Below are 15,427 nucleotides of genomic sequence, written 5' to 3'. Positions count from 1 at the left end.
TGGGCATGGTGGTGCACATCTTTAATCCCAGAACTAGTAATGCAGAGACAGGTGGATCTCTAAGTTCAAGGCTAGCCTAGTCTATAGAGCAAGTTGCAGGTCAGCCAGGGCTACACAGAGAAACCCTGTCTTGAAACCTGCCCCTCCTTAAAAAAAAAAAAAGCCATCAAAACAAAAACAGTTATTATTAAAGATCATTAATGGTGTGCACACATTTCTGTGCGTGAGCGTGTGCATGTGTGTGTTCATGCCACAGCTTGATGGATGAAACTCAGGTTATCAAGCTCGCCCAGGAGGCCTGACCTCCCGAGCCACCTCACTGGGCCCCCTCTTTCTTTTGAGGCAGAATATCACTATTTCAGCCCAGGCTGGCCTTGAACTCCTGATTGTCCTGCCTCGGTTTCTCTTGTGCCGGGATTGCAGGTGTACAGCACCACACCTGACCTATTACAACTCTTTTATTACCAGCTACTCAGGGAGCCAAGATTCAAGAATCACTTAAACTCAGGAGTTAAGGCCAGTCAGGGCAACATAGCAAGACCATGAATTAAATTCAAATTTAATTTGATTAAGGAGCTGGGGAAATAACTCAAGTCAATAAAATGCATGCCACACAAGCATGAGGGTTGTATTTAGATTGCCAGCACCCACATAAAAGCTGGGTATTGATGGTACACATCTGTAACACAGCTGGGGGAGAAGGCAAGAGGTAAGGAGGGGCATGGGAGACAGCCAAATCCTTGGAGCCTGCTGGACATCCAGTTTAGCCAGTTAGTGAGATCTAGGGTCAGTGAGAAACTTATCTCCAAAAAAGTAAGATGTAGGGAACTGGGAAAAACACCTAATATCAGTCTCTGGCTTCGAATTCAAGTGTGCACACATGTGCATACAAATACACTACCTGAACATATACAAAAATAAATAAGAAACAATTGAAAACTAGGAAGAAACTAAAGTACTGGCGGGATCCGATGGCTTGCTCCTGCTATCCCAGCACTGGTGAGGCTGAGACAAAGAATGGCTGAGAGCCCAGGGGTTGGACCAAGGAATAAAATCTAGTCCAACAGGAAAATAAAAACAAAACCCTAAAAAGCAGAAAAGTATTGAAAGGATTCATTAACCCACCTCACCCAGATTTTACAACTTTCAACCTTTGACCACCCCAGGATTTCATGGTTTTCTTGTTCCTCTCAAGAATAACCATTAATTAGCACTGGCCTCTTTTATCCTAAGTCCTAGTTGAACAACTTAATGTCAAGTTGGACCCAAGACCAGTTCTTGCACTTATAGCAATAACATAAAGTAGGAATGCTCTTAAGCACGAGGGCTTACGTTACGCTTTAAGTTCACATTTCTGTTCTTGAAAGATCTCTATACCAGAAATGCCTCTAACCTGCAAGCCCCACTTGCCCAAGGACAGATAACTTCCTGAAATGCTGGGGACTGTTGCTCAATTAAGATAACAAGTCACATGTTTTCGCTTCTGTAAACAAGGCTGGTTGCCCCAACTGCACAGTCTACGCTTGATCACACTTAGGTGGGAGGTGCACAGGCAGGAAGTGTGTCAGGATGGATGCTTGCCCTCCATTGAAGGAGGTGGGAAGTGTGTATGTAGCCTTGTGGGCTTTGCCTTTGTAAACAATGGACTAACATAATTCATGACCGTTCTCTGGGGATCCTGGGAATGGACCTGACCAGTGTCCATTATCCTGGCCAGCATTTAGTAAAGCTTGCTTTAAATTTGGCTCAAGTTTGTGGTAGTGGTCTTATTCTTATCCAGTGGGATTAACATTAAGGACAGCTGTGGATTGATAGATCGAGCTGCAAAAGAGTATTACAGGTGCAAGTCTCGTGTGAAACTTAGGCGTGTTGAAATAGATTTAAAACTGGTTAGATCTGGTGGTGAAGCCTAGTGGTTAGGACTCAGCATGTGTCTTAGGGTTTTATTGCTATGAAGAGACACCACAACTATGGCAATTCTTTTCTTTTCTTTCTTTTTTTTTCTTTTTTTTTTTTTTTAAAGATTTACTTATTATATGTAAGTATACTGTTAGCTGTCTTCAGATGCACCAGAAGAGAGCATCAGATCTCATTACAGATGGTTGTGAGCCACCATGTGGTTGCTGGAATTTGAACTCAGTGCTCTTAACCTCTGAGCCATCTCTCCAGCCCCAGCAACTCTTTTTGTTTGTTTGTTTGTTTTTGTTTGTTTGTTTTGGAGACAGGGTTTCTCTGTATAGTCCTGGCTGTCCTGGAACTTACTCTGTAGACCAGGGTGGCCTCGAACTCAGAAATCCACCTGCCTCTGCCTCCCGAGTACTGGGATCAAAGATACACGCCACTACGCCCAGCTCCCAGCAACTCTTTTTTTGTTTGTTTGTTTGTTTGAATTTATTTATTATTATATCCAAGTACACTGTAGCTGTCTTCAGATGCACCAGAAGAGAGCATCAGATCTCATTACAGATGGTTGTGAGCCACCATGTGGTTGCTGGGATTTGAACTCAGGACTTTCAGAAGAGCAGTCGGCACTCTTAACCACTGAGCCAGCTTTCCAGCCCCAACCAGCAACTCTTATAAAGGAAAACATTTCATTGAGGCTGGCTCATGGTTCAGCCTTTTCATCTATCATTGTTATGGTGAGAAGCCTGGTGGAGTGTAATCAGACAGGGAGCTGGAGAAGGAGCTGAGAACTCTTCATCTTGATCTGTGGGCCGCAGGAATTGACAGTGACACCCTGGCCAGGCTTGAGCATCTGAGACCTTAGTGACACACTTCCTCCTACAAGGCCACACCTACTCCAACAAGGCCACATTTCCTAATCCTGCCTTTCTCTATGAGCAAGCATTTAAACACATAAGTGTATGGGACCGTGCTTACTACCATGGCACGAGTGAGGTCTTTGGGTTGGATCCCTCAAACAGCCACAAAGTTGAAGGCAGGGGTATAGTTCAGATGGTGGAGTTCAGCATGTACAAGGCCGTGGGTTGGATTCTCAGTTGGGCTGGAGAAATGACTCAGCAGTAAGAGTTTGCTGCACACTGGGCAGTGGTGGGACTTGCCTTTAGTTCTAGCACTTGGGGGACAGTGGCAGGTGGATATCTGTGAGTTTGAGGCCAGCCTGATCTACAGAGTGAGTTCCAGGACAGCCAAGGATAAACAGAGAAACCCTGTCTCAAAACAACAAACCAACAAACAGCTTGCTGCCCAATCACGAGGAGCAGAGTTCAGGTTCACAGAACAGCCTGGGCTCCTGCAAGCATGCTTAGGAAAGATCTGATGCCCTTTTCTGGGCTTCATGGGAGTCTGTATGCACGTGTGGGCACACCCACACTCCACACTCACACCTACCTGTGTGTGCTTTCATGTAGACACACACAACACACAATCTAGAAAAAAGAAAAAAAAAGAATAAACCACAGTGGCACAGGTCGTAGTCCTAGATAAGGGGGAGTTCCAGCTTATTGTAAGGACAAATTCAGGGCTAGCCTGGGCTACATTGTGTGTGTGTGTGTGTGTGTGTGTGTACAAGCTTATAATTCTAGCACCCTAGAGGGGGAGGATGAAACATTCATTGTCAAGAGTTTGAAGCCAGCCTGGGCCTCAGTCTAGGGTCTGTGAAAATTCTGAGGTCTAAGAAAAAGCTTGGCTGAAATTTAATACAGCCATTCATAAGTTCATCAGTGATCAGACTGGAGAACACACAGCTCACAGCCACCTGTCACTTCAGTTCCCGGGGATTGGACAAGGTATTCAAATCTTTTTATATTTCCCAAGACTTTATCCAAATGGCCTTTTGAGTTTCTTGCCTTTTTGTTTTGTTCTTCGTTTTGTTTGCCTGTTTCTGAGTACAATTGTGTAGTTCTGGCTGTAGACCAGGCTGACCTGGAACTCAGAGATCTGCCTGTCTCTGTCTCCCAAGTACTGGGAATAAAGACCTGTGCCACCACTGCATGGCCAAAGACTTTTTAGTAATTTTTCATGCATATGTGTGTGTGTGTGTTTAGTTATTTTTCATGCGCGTGTGTGTTTTTAGTAATTTTTCATGCATGTGTGTGTGTGTGTGTGTGTGCTGAGACCTGTTAGTGCTCAACTGCTCAAGGCCCTCTGCAGTCACCTGATGTTGCTTTAGTAGAAAAGGATGGATCCTTGCAAAAAACCGCTCTCCTTGCATTTAAAAAGACCACATGCCCCCTCTGCAGGCTTCTGGAAACCTCCCTCCCACCTTCATCTAACCTCTGTTTTCTTTTTTCTTTCTTTCTTTTTTTTTTTTTTTTTTTTTTGTTTTTTTGAGACAGGGTTTCTCTGTATAGCCCTGGATGTCCTGGAAGTCACTCTGTAGACCAGGGCTGGCCTCGAACTCAGAAATCCGCCTGTCTCTGCCTCCTGAGTGCTGGGATTAAAGGCGTGCACCACCACCCCCCAGCCAACCTCCAGTTTTCTAAGCTTTGCACCTTTGCACTTTCTTCCTAAGTGTGGTTGTTTGAGGAACTGCCCTCTCTTGGTTAGTGTGACAAGTAATGTCCAGTTCCTAGGGGGGTCCTTAGGGTAACAGGGTTAGGGGGTGCACTGTAGGCAGCCACAATTCTGTGTGGCTCATTAGTCCGCAGGGCACCCTATATTGTGGAGGAGGAAAAGAAGGGAAAAGCAATGTAATAGGTTTGCCTAAATGGATCATAGTGACGGGCAAGGTAGAGGCCAGAGTTCCAGATCCTTTCCTAAAGCTCCTGCCAGGCCTGGTGGCACACATCTTTAAGCACTGCACTTGGGAGGGAGGCAGAGGCTGACAAATCTTTGTGAGTCCCTTTGTGAGCCTGAGGCAAGGCTGATCTACTGAGTGAGTTCCAGGACAGCCAGGGCTACAAAGTGAGACCAGCTTCAAAAATAGATAAATAAAACAAAATTATTTTTTGTTTTTTTTTTTTGTTTTTGTTTTTGTTTTTTTTTTTTTTTTGAGACAGTATCTCATTATGTAATAGTAGCTCTGGCTATCCTGGAGGGCACTATATAGTCCAGGCTGGTCTCTGCCTGCTTTGGCCTCCGGAGTGCTGGAATTAAAGGGATTAAAGATGTATGCCAGGGAACTAGAGAGATGGCTTAGAGGTTAAGAACACTAACTGTTCTTCCAGAGGTCCTGAGTTCAATTCCCAGCAGTCACATGGAGGCTCACAACCATCTGTAATGGGATCTGATGCCCTCTTCTGGTGTGTCTGAAGATAGCTACAGTGTGCTCATCATATATATAAAATAAATAAGCAAAATCTTTTTTAAAAAAATGGTATATGCCATTGCACCTGGCTAAAAAAAAAAAAGGCCCCTCAGTCACATTCTATGTCCTTGTAGAGTCTGCATCACTGCAGTCCCTGAAATATCTACGTTTGGACTGTCTCCTTTCCAGAGGGGGCTTTGTGACTCCATTGCTCTGTACCTCAGATGGCTTCCAGCAAGGCTCCTTCTAGAAGCTCCACAGGCCTCACACAGCCTGGCTCCCAGGCTGTGCACCCAGCTCCATGGCTTTCTAACTGGGTGGTCTGAGAAAAGGTCTTTGAAGCTATTTACAGTGGCACGGGAAGAAGATTTAGTCTCCTTGGGTTTTGTTAAGTGGAAGAACAAGTCACACTACACTGTTAGCATGTGTCAGGATTAGGAAAGACTGTGTGTGCATATGTGAGCATAGTGTATATAGTATATATATTGTGTTTGTGTAAGTGTGATGTGTGTGTGGTGTGTCATGTATTGTGTGTATATGTATACATAACGTGTGGTGTGTTTGTGTATGGTGTGTGTCATGTGTGGTATGTTTGTGTGGTGTTTTCGCATTGTGGGTATAGTGTGTATGTGATGTGTGTGATGTGTGGGTGTGAAGAGCCAGGATGCCAGCAGGCACAGCCAGCATGAGCACTGCTACCTTTATATGCATTACGAACCTTTGTTTCCTTTGGACCTGATACCTACCCACCTGATGTTCCAATGATGGATTATTTTTATCTTAAATTTGTATTATTTTTAACTAATATTTAATTATTTTTATTTTAAATTTGTAAATGTATTTGTTTATTTTATGTACATGCATTTGTACCACATTCATGCCTACGGGGGCTAGAAAAGCACACTCCATCTCCTGAAACTGGAGTTACCAACGATTGTAAGCCTCCATGTGAATGCTGGGAATTGAACCTATGTCTTTAGCAAGAATAACAAGTGCTCTTAACCACTGGGCCAGCTCTCCCAGCCTCTCATCCAAAGTTGGTTTTTTTGTTTGTTTGTTTGTTTTTGTTTTGTTATTCAAAATGAGCTCCTGCAAAGTTTTATTAAAGAAAAACTTTTTTTCTTCCTTCCTTCCTTTTTTTTTTTCTTTCTTTCTTTCTTTTTTTTTTTTTTTTTTTTTTAAAGATTTATCCATTTATTATATGTAAGTACACTGTAACTGTCTTCAGACACTCCAGAAGAGGGCATCAGATTTCGTTATGGATGGTTGTGAGCCACCATGTGGTTGCTGGGATTTGAACTCCGGACCTTCGGAAGAGCAGTCTGTGCTCTTAACCACTGAGCCATCTCGCCAGCCCTCTTTCTTTCTTTCTTTCTTTCTTTCTTTCTTTCTTTCTTTCTTTCTTTCTTTCTTTCTTTCTTTCTTTCTCTTCCAAGAGAGAGTTTCTCAGTATAGTCCTCTGTAGACCAGACTGGCCTCGAACTCAGAAATCCACCTGCCTCTGCCTCTGCTTCCCAAGTGCTGGGATTAAAGGCGTGCACCACCACCGCCCAGCAAACTTTCTTGTTTACTTCTCACCAGTGTCTTCTGGCATGCTTCTAATAATATCAGAATCACTTGGGTCGATGCTAGCCAGTGTGCAAACTCTGTAGTATTTTCCACATGCTGTACCCAATTTCATATTATTGCCTCTGTAGTGATGGACCCCAGTTTTAGCCAACATGGCATAGTATTCTATTTCAGATTTCCTCCAAGCTGGGCAGCTGTCGGCGAGGATAACCAACTTTGCTTTGCCTTGTCTGACCATCTTCAGAGTCTGTTTGAACTCCCGCAAGTACTTTCCACTTTTCATAACAAACTGGAGCCTAGAGTTGATCGACTCCAGAGACTCTTTCATCTTCTTTGTGGCCACCATCTTCCTGCCTTAGATGCGGGACAACCCCCAACCAAGACAAGCCGCGGGACAACCCCCAACCAAGACAAGCCGCCAAGATGGCCTGGGAGCGAGAAAGCCATCCAAAGTATGTTTAAAGTACTCCGATTGATAAACCGGGCGTGGTGGCGCACGCCTTTAATCCCAGCACTTGAGATGCAGAGGCAGGCGGATTTCTGAGTTTGAGGCCAGCCTGGTCTACAAAGTGAGTTCCAGGACAGCCAGAGCTATACAGAGAAACCCTGTCTCGAGAAAAAAAAAAAAAAAAGTACTCGGATTGATGACTTCCTTTTGTTCTGTTACTAAATCAGGAAGGAAATGCTATAGTGTTGAAAGGTGGCATTAGGGCGGGACCTAAATACCTACCTATTCCTGCCGCTACTCTTATTCAGTAACAGAAACCCTGTCCCAAAACAAAAGAAAAGGAATTGTCCAGCAGACAACTTTTCTACCCCTGAGCTCCATCCACAGTCCAAGAGTTAGATTATTTTTGGAAGCTCTGCTTTTAGATCGGGGGCTCTCAGGTGAGAAATGGTTCATCGTAAGATATTCCGGACCCAGGACTGGGAATGTAGCTTGCCTAGCTTACTTTAGGCTTTTAGGTTCAATCCTCAGGGAGGCATGAGAGAAAATGACTATGGGGAAACAAGAAGACGTTTGATAGAAACTGCCTGGGCCAAGCCCAGAGAGGTGTGTGTGGGCCGAGGCCTGGGCTGGACCTGGAAGAAAGGCAGAAAGGCAGGTTCCAGGGAAACACTGAGAGTAGGAGGCCGTTCTAGAATCTCCCAGACATGTGGCACCACACCCACTTTTGTTTTCATTTTCCGAGTCAGTCTCCCTCTGGAGCCCAGTCTGGCCTGGTCCTTGCCACAATCCTCTTGACTTAAGTCTCCCGAGTGCCAGGATTCCAGGCATGAAACCCCCATGCCAGCACGTTGTGCCTTTGTTCTTTGGAGTGCCCCTGTACAGTGAAGGGGGCCCTGGCTCCCATCCCGTTCTGTTAAGTTGACTGACTCTCCACAAACATCCAAGGGACAAATACTTTTCGATCAGTGAAGTGAGTAGTGTGTGCATACTGGGATCGGGGTTTCGAAGCATGTGAGGGCGATGGGCTTTTCAGGCTGTGATCTCTGCTTCTCTCTTCCATTCCTTTCTACTTCTACCGGTTGGCTCCAGGGCAAGGGCCGGGCAGAGACCGGAATAGAAGAGCTAAATTTAGCCTGGGAGCCCGGGCGTGGCAGCAGCTCTGGCCGCCCGGCCTGGATGAAGGCGGCGCCCAGCGGCCGCCTCCCTAGGAAATGAGGTCTCACCGCGGTGGAGGAGCTGCCTGCTGGAATTTCCCCGCAGCGCCGCCCTGCTAGGAGGGACCTGGAGAGACCCACCCGAGCTCGGTGTGCAGCCCGGGAGACGCCCGAGTCCCAGAACCAAACCCCTTACCAGGACCCTCGTTTCACATCTGCGTTTAAGATTTTTAAAAAGATGTATTTTACTTAAGGGGCGGGGGGAGGCCAGTGCCACAGCGCACCTTTCTCTCCTTTTACCATGTCTGTCCCTGGGGTCAAACTAGGGTGGTCAGGCATGGTGGTTTATTCCTTTACTGGGTAGCCATTTTGCTGAACCCCAGTTTTTTTTTTTTTCTCAATGCTGAATATCCAACTTAGGACGAATCCACCAACACTGAACCGCACCCCATCCCCTAAAGACAATTTATTTGAGACAGGGTTTCATGTAGGCCCCAAACTGGCTATGTAGCCAAGGCTGACTTTAAAATCAAAATGGGGGTCTGGAGAAATGGTTCAGTACTTGCTGAGAGCACTTGCTGCTGCCGGGCGTGGTGGCGCACGCCTTTAATCCCAGCACTCGGGAGGCAGAGGGAGGCGGATTTCTGAGTTCGAGGCCAGCCTGGTCTACAAAGTGAGTTCCAGGATAGCCAAGGCTATACAGAGAAACCCTGTCCAAAAAAAAAAAAAGGCACTTGCTGCTCTTCCTGGGGAACCCGGGTTTGAATATTTGCACCCAACCACGTGGTAGCTGCCAACAATCCAGAACTCCAGTTTCAGGGGATCTGACGCCCTCTTCTGGCTTCTTTGGACAGTGCAGGCAAAACATTAAACAAAAGTGTACAAAAATAAACAACAAAAATCAACATGGAACAAAACTCCAAGAGAACCCAGTTTTAAAATTCCTAAAAACAGGAAAAAAAAAATCACCAGACATGGTGTGGAAGCAAAGAAATCCTCCTCTGGGTAGCAGTCTTATGCAATTTTTGAAAGAAAGGTTGGGCCGCACTCCCTCACCCAGGCACCTTGTGAGGATAAGTTATTTTCTCTAAAGTCCGTCGCAGGCAGGGGTGACTAGAGCCCTCCACAGTCAAACTTTCAGGTTCGAGGAGGGCTCGCTTCCGAGGCTAAATGGAAACTTCCAGTTCTAACTACAGCCTGCCGATGTAGCAGTGTAAGAGAATACAAGCCTTGCACACTAAGACCAGGAGAGAGTTGTCACAGGCTGGGGGCGTGGCTCGTGGTAGTGTACTTGCCTAACAAGCGAAAGGCCTTGGCTTCCATCCTTAGTATCAACCAACCAGGAAAGAGGAGAGTGGGAAGAGTGAATGAGAGAGCTCGCTATCTCTTGAGGACATTACCAGCCAGGAACACAGGCAAAGCAGGCTATGCATAAGCTACCGAGTTGGAGAGAGCCTTAAGGGACACACCCAGATACACTGCGTTGCCTGGCAATGCATCAGGCATGACGCACTCTTACTGTTTGGGCACAGGCAAAGTCAGGGAGGCAGCTGCCCCCATGTAGTTTCTGACTGTGCACTTGTCCCCTGGGAAAAGCCTCCCAGTCACAGGTCACAAGCTGCTGGGCTGCTAAAAATGTCCACTAGCCACATCCAGATATGGACTTTGTCCGCACAAAGGCCCCACCCACCGATGCTTGGTATCACTCACACACACACACACTTCTGAGTGGTCAGTCTAGACTCCTTGCCTCCTCTTGTTTCCTTTTGGAAAACCTTCAGCTTTTCCGTTTTAATCAGGCAGTGACGCAATCGTCTATTTCTGTCATCTCTGAGTGTTAGCCAAAAATTGTTCTTTTGAAATATCCACAGTAAGTTACAAATAATGCCTCTGACCTTTGCTTTGTGGGTTTTTTTTTCTTTTTTCTTTTTTTTTAATGCTACTACAAAACACACACGGTGTAAATGCTTATAGGGCAATTTTGTTTGTTTGTTTTGAATTAAGGTCTGCCTGTAATCTGGCCTGGAATTCACTGACATCTGCCTTCTGAGAGCTGGGGTCACAGGTGTGCATCACCTTGTCTGTGGTTCCTTTTTTCTTTCTCTTTTTGCCTTTTCTGAGATAGGGCTTCTCTATGTAGCCCTGGCTGTCCTGGAACTGGAGCTTGTAGACCAGGCTGGCCTTGAACTCAGAGAGCTGCCTGCCTCTGCCTCTCGAATGCTGGGATGGAAGGCGTGCGCCACCACCACCACCCAGCCCACCTTTTTTTATGTGCTATTTGGCACTAAACCCAGGAATCTGAGCCTGCAAAGCAAGCACTCTGCTAACTGAGACCCATCTCCAGCCAGGCCTCTGTCTTGAGTCAGAGTTTCAGTATGCAAGGTCTTACTGGCTTGGAACCTGATATCTAGACTGGGCTTTTACGGAACTCACATAAGATCCTAGATCTGCCTTTAAGTGATGAGATTAAAGCCTTGTGCCACCACACCAGGCCACCCCACTTATCTCCCCCCAAAATATTTATTTATTTTATGTATATGAGTACTCTATCCACATGTATGCCCAAATGCCACAAGAGGGCACAGAACCCACTACAGATGGTTGTAAGCCATCATGTGGTTGCTGGGAACTGAACTCAGGACCGGGAAAGAGCAACCCATGCTCTTAACCGTTGAGCCTTCTCTCCACCCCTCTCCTTTAAGACAGAGTCTCAGTGTGTACCCCTGGCTAGCCTGGAACTCAGTTTATAGACCAAGCTGGCCTCGAACTCAAAGAGATCCACCTGCTTCTATGTAGGGAGAGGAGGAAGCCCTGGGTGAGCAAAGTCCTGAGTGAATGTGCATTGTTGACACAGGTGCAGCCATGTGGAGGGCTCCAAGCCTGGGACCCATAGGAAACTGACATAGCTTTGCCCATAGAGTAGGCTGGAGAGAGATAGCGCAGCTTTCCTAAATGGTCTGAGTAGAAGTGAGTGACCAGTGTATACAACTGGTACCTAATTGCAGCTTCCTCCTCTGGGATGTTTGTACACAGGCTTACTAACAAACCACTGAGCAGCTTGTAGGTGCCCTCTGGGTGCCTGGATTAGAGCACACACTCCCACCTGATCTCAGTTTGCCTGCTGTGCCCGGTCTTCACTCACTTGTCCTCTCTACTCAGCATTCCAGGTTCTCAGTGGACCAAGTACTTCTTCGTCCTCCGTGACACTGCTGGGTGATGTTAGTCAGCATGCCTGGCAAGTTTAAGGATTGATAAAGGGTACTTGAGGTACATTGGGTTTAAGCAACCGGCGGGCACATCAGGTTTACAGTGATTAAAAGTCTCCGGGGTAGAGAACACTGGCTGCTTTTCCAGAGGACCTGGGTTTCTTTCCCAACACAAACATGGTGAATCACAACTGTCTGTAATACTGGTACTAGGGGAATCTCAAGATCTCTTCTGAGCTCCACAGACACCAAGCACACGTTGTGCACAGACTTACATGCAGGCAAAATACCTATACACATACATTTGTAAAGGATAATAAAATTCTCACTGGTATGGCCTGCTTCCGAGGAGATGGGAAGGTAGGAGGGAGAGAGTACAGAGGAAGAGAGGGAGGAGGGAGACAGAAGGAGAGAGGGAGGGAGGAGAGAGATGGAGAGAGACAGAGGGAGGGAGGAGGGAGGGAGAAGGCAGGTTTTCTCACTGATTTGTTTAAGTAATTGGACAAGGAAATTTATGTATTTGGTTATTATAAAAAGTATCCTTAATTCTATTCATTGTTAGTGCTCTCAGGCATGCTCACACATGAATGAAGGAATGAACAAATGAATGAATGTGACTGAGTGAATCTGCGCAGGCCTTTGTTCTCAGGCTCATGTGGAGGTCAAAGAATAATGTTTGGGAATTTAGATTTTTAGATGGGGGTCTTATGTTTTCCAGAACAGCCTGGAAATCACTATGTAGCTTATACAAAATTCAAGAACACCTCCTCCTGTCTCCACCTTTCCAAGTGCTGAGGTCACAGTCTTATGCCACCATACCGTTTTCGAGGTTCTAGGAATCAAACCCTGGGTCTCCTCTTTACACCAGGAAGGGCCCCTACCACCTGAACTAGACCCCTACCCTGAAGGTGACCCCTTTAGGGGAAACTTCCCATATCCCCGAAGGTGATACTTGCCAATTCAATAGCTCCACCCCTCTGTTTTGTTTTGTCTTTTTTGAGACAGGGCTTCTCTGTGTAGCCCTGGCTGTCCTGGAACTCACTCTGTAGAACAGGCTGGCCTCAAATTCAGAGATCTGCCTATCTCTCTGCCTCCCAAGTCTTGGGATTAAAGGCATACCACCAGCTAAATTCATTATTCTTTTTTTTTTTTTTTTTTTTTAAAGATTTATTTATTTATTTATTATATGTAAGTACACTGTAGCTGTCTTCAGACACTCCAGAAGAGGGCATCAGATCTTGTTATGGATGGTTGTGAGCCACCATGTGGTTGCTGGGATTTGAACTCCGGACCTTTGGAAGAGCAGTCGGGTGCTCTTACCCACTGAGCCATCTCACCAGCCCAAATTCATTCTTCTTAATGTCCACTTGTTTCCTAAAGCTGCCCAGACCTGTCCAACTTCCTCTCTGCAACAAAACAGCTTGAACTCAGGCAGCTAGGACAGCAGACCCAGACTAGCTGGTCTTGACCCCGGTGTTCCAAGTACCCCTTTATTTCCCCTCCCTTAACAGCCTTTTATGGTGCACAGCCTCTGGGAGATCTGGTAGTGCGTACAAAGGAATCACTTCCGGGTTTTGAAGACCCACCAATCACTGAGCTCAAAAATCCACCAATCCCTGAACTGCCCAAGCTCAGGACCTGAAATCCCACCAATCCCTGCCCTGGAAATCTCTGTCCCTGCCTTTCACTCAGAGAGGCAGCCGCTCTCATTTGTCTGTCTTTGACTTTTGCGTCGGGTTTGTTTTGCCGCGCTTCTTTGTGGTATTCCTTACCTTCCTCTTCAGAACAGCAACACTTGACTGGGGAAACCTTTCCCCCTCAGAACTGTAACACTTACATTCAATGCGTTGACGGTTTATTTCCCCCGATTCTGCCCTGAAAAATATTTTCGTCGGGCGTGGTGGCGCACGCCTTTAATCCCAGCAGTCGGGAGGCAGAGGCAGGCGGATTTCTGAGTTCAAGGCCAGCCTGGTTTACAAAGTGAATTCCAGGACAGCCAGGGCTACACCGAGAAACCCTGTCTCGGAAAAAAAACAACAACAACAACAAAAAGAATACTTTCCCCTCCCCCAGAACAACTTTTTTTAGAGCTTAAAAGAAAATCCCCAAGGTGGACAAGGTGTAAGTTTCAGCAGCTACCCTTAGGAGAAAAAGCTGTTAATATGGCGGCCAATCAGCCGCGTGGCAGACAAGCATGGTGAGAGGAGACACTGTAGAGAAATGGTAAGGAAGCTCACAGTGGTGGCCTGAAGGACATATATCCCCTAAAGACTCGGATATTTGAACTCGGGGCTCCAGCTTGTGATGCTTTTTGAGGAGGTTGTGGGACTTTTGGAAGGGGGAGCCTTGCAGGAGAAGGCTCTGAGTGTTTATAGTCTTTTTTTTTTTTTTTTTTTTGAGGCAGGGTTTCTCTGTAGCCCTGGCAGACCAAGCTGGTCTTGAACTCAGAAATCTGCCTGCTCTGCCTCCCAAGTGCTGGGATTAAAGGCATGTGCCACCACTGCCTGGGGAGTGTTTATAGTCTTAACCCATATTTTTGTTTTTAGTTTTTTTTTTTTCTCTTTGACTTTTTCGAGACAGGGTTTCTCTGTGTAGCCCTGGCTATCCTGGAACTTACTCTGTAGACCAGGCTGGCCTTGAACTCAGAAATCTGCCCGCCTCTGCCTCCCAAGTAGTTTTTTTTTTTTTTTTCCAATTGCTGTAACGAAATACCATGACCAAGGCAATTTATAAAAGAAAATGTTTAATTTGAAACTCACAGTTAAAAAAAGGGTTAGTGTCTATGACTATCATGGTGACAAGCAAGGCAGCAGGCAAGGTGCTGGGGCAGTAGAGGACCCACAGGCATGAGGCAGAGAGAGCTAACTAGGAAAAGCAAGGCTTTTGAAACCTTAAAGCCCACTCCTAGTAACTCACCTTTTCCACCAATGCGACCCCTCTTGATCCTTCCCAAACAGTTCCACCATCTGAGGACCAAGTATTCAAACCCGAGGTTATGGAGGCCACATTCATTCAAGACCTCACATCACACGCACATCATGTTCTTAAGCTGCTTCCTGCTTCTGGACGAGAACTCTCAGGTTCCTGTTCTGGCCACCCTGGTATGATGACTCTTACCCTCTGGAGCTATAAGCCTTCCTTCTGTGAGGTCACACAACTTTATCATAGCAACAACAACAAAAAATAACTAATACACTTATTTTTTTCAGAGAAAGTGTGCTGAGAACCAGAAGAAAACAAGAGCTGGGTGTAACAGCACTTGGGACGCAGTGAGTTCCAGGCTAGCCTGATCTACATAGAGAAAGCCTACCAAGAGAAGAAAGAAAAAAAAAAAAAGAAGAAGAAGAAAAAGAAATATTTTGGTGGGGCAGTGGTAGTGCTCGTCATTAATCCCAGCAATTCTGGAGACAGAGGCAAGAAAATTTCTGAGTTTGAGCTCTGCTAGCCTGGCCTACAGAGCAAGTACAAGGGCAGCCAAGGCTACCCAGAGAAAGCCTGTCTCAAAAAACAAAAATAAACAAATCTAAATATTTATTTGTGTGCAAAAACACATGTGTGTGCCATAGTACAGGTATGCAGGTCAGGACAACTTGTTAGAGATCTCTTTCCACTGTGTGGGGTCTGGGGGATCCACCTTAGGTCATCAGGCTTGGTGTTCAGCACCTTTACCAGGCATCTGCCCAGCCCCAGACAGCATCTTGCTATGTAGGCTTGCCTGGCTTGGCACTGGCTGTGTAGAGCAGGTTGACCTTAAACTTGAAATGACCTTCCTACTTCTGCCTCCTAAGTACTGGGATTACAGGAAAAATCCCACAGTACTGGGCCCTTCTTCTTGCCT

General features: G+C 46.1%; 1 long non-coding RNA gene and 1 pseudogene across 2 annotated transcripts; one reads left to right on the top strand and one right to left on the bottom strand.

Moving 5' to 3' along the window:
* On the bottom strand, nucleotides 6,763–7,221 carry Rpl30-ps6 (ribosomal protein L30, pseudogene 6; annotated as a pseudogene).
* On the top strand, nucleotides 7,917–15,047 carry Gm41907. Of its 2 annotated transcripts, none has more exons than XR_878335.2 (3): nucleotides 7,917–8,199; nucleotides 14,547–14,690; nucleotides 14,799–15,047. It is a non-coding gene; the product is annotated as a predicted gene, 41907 (long non-coding RNA). The 2 variants fall into 2 exon arrangements; XR_878336.2 differs by lacking the exon at nucleotides 7,917–8,199 and adding an exon at nucleotides 13,647–13,812.
* The last annotated feature ends 380 nt before the right edge of the window (nucleotides 15,048–15,427 follow it).

The sequence above is a fragment of the Mus musculus genome, chromosome 1, assembly GCF_000001635.26.
Source record: "Mus musculus strain C57BL/6J chromosome 1, GRCm38.p6 C57BL/6J".
Lineage (NCBI taxonomy): Eukaryota > Metazoa > Chordata > Mammalia > Rodentia > Muridae > Mus > Mus musculus.
The sequence above is the reverse complement of the archived record's forward strand: the minus strand, read 5'-3'. Positions and strand labels throughout refer to the sequence as shown.